Source organism: Nesoenas mayeri, assembly GCF_963082525.1.
Source record: "Nesoenas mayeri genome assembly, chromosome: 4".
Classification (NCBI taxonomy): domain Eukaryota; kingdom Metazoa; phylum Chordata; class Aves; order Columbiformes; family Columbidae; genus Nesoenas; species Nesoenas mayeri.
In genome coordinates, this window is record NC_137540.1 from 3,056,661 (window position 1) to 3,058,341 (window position 1,681).

Sequence of the window (1,681 nt, forward strand, 5' to 3'; positions counted from 1 at the left end):
ACAAACCAAACCACACAGCACATTTTTGGTCTTAATTTAAGCACCTACTGCATCTTTAGGTACATCTATGAGTACACCAGATATACAATATATATTGAGTGAGCTAATTCATTTAGTTCTAACTTTGCCAAGTGTTAGTAAAAGCAGTATGGGACTTCAACATCCAGTTGTGTCGTTAATCCAATTAATATTTTGATGTTGAGCACAAGGGTTACAAGCCCATAGTTTGTAACTAGTTTTATGGTTTAAGAGGTCAGCTAATAAAAAATCCAGTCAGTTTTGGTGGAATACATAGGTACTGAGCAAAGGTCAAACCATACAAGTTTTATATTTCATAGATATCACATTCTGATATAGCTAATGATTGCCTTTCATTTGTATCACCTTAATATATTAACATGTCTCTTATGCAAGGAGTGGAAGGGCTATACTGTTTCAAAAAGCTAACAGTTCTCTAAATGAGCCCTTCTTACATGCAAAGCCCCAGTGTTTCCACAGCTAACAAGTTTCAGCATGGAAGTTTTCCTAGTTTGCTAGGAAAGTGTTCAGGAAGAGACTGGACAATGTCCTCAGACACACAGTGTGAACTGTGGGGTTGTCAATGCAGGGACAGGAGTTGGACTCCATGATCCTTGTAGGTCCCCCCCCAACTCCAGACATTCTATGATTCTACTTATTCCCATCAGCTCTGTTTGTCCATCTCTCTGGAGGGAGCTGAAAAGGATACAGTTTTCTGTCAGCTCCACACTGCATCGGTCCTGATGGTGGAAGTTTGGGGAGCATTTTAGAGTCAAAGCTGCAGTTCAAGAGCTGATCAAAATATAATAATAATAATAAAATTGTTTCTAAAGACTTAACAGTATATTTCAAGCTTGCTCTTCAACTACTCTGTTGGAGACAGCTGTTCGCAAATGACCCTTTAGTAAGATTTCTTACGGGAAAGCAAAAGGAAAGTGAGAAACTTCCATGAAGCCTTTTGCACTGATCTGCTTTTTGTCTTTGAGGCTTAAAACATTCACAACCACTGAAAGCTGATATTTATGAGTGGGGGAGGAGGCAGTTTCTTAAACAGCTCCCAGCCCATCACCAACATCTCTAGCTGTACTCTGCCAGCTCCATGGAGATTCAGTACTCTGATATTTTTGGAAGTAATCACATCCATATATTTCAGCATTGTTCATGCTAAAACGCATTCTTGCCTTTTACTTTGTTTATAGAAATGAACTATTTTTCCTTGTTTTCCAAGGAATGCTTATGAAATTCAGAGACAGAAAGTGCTGTTGAACTTGAAATAACATCACTTTCTTTTAAATCTTTGTTGAATTGCATGGCCATATTCTGCTCTGTCTGGAGTACCATAAATCTCATTCATTTTTATGGGATTCAGTGGATGTAAATGTGTGCCAAGTGTATAGACAAAGAAAGCGCAAAGGTGTAACCAAGGATTTGACCTGTGTAATGCAATAGGAGAAAAGCTGTGCTGTGCAATCTGAAAAGCACAACGCATCTCCTTGGCAGCAGCAGAACTTGAACATCAGTATCTGTGATCTAATGCCACTGAGCCCCAATAAGCCTCAAACACAGTGACCATTTCAGAGGCTTCTATACAAACCTGCTCTGTAGTGAAGACCCAGCTCAAAAACTTTCTCCCCTTATATTTACAGACAGTTTTCTAGCCAAA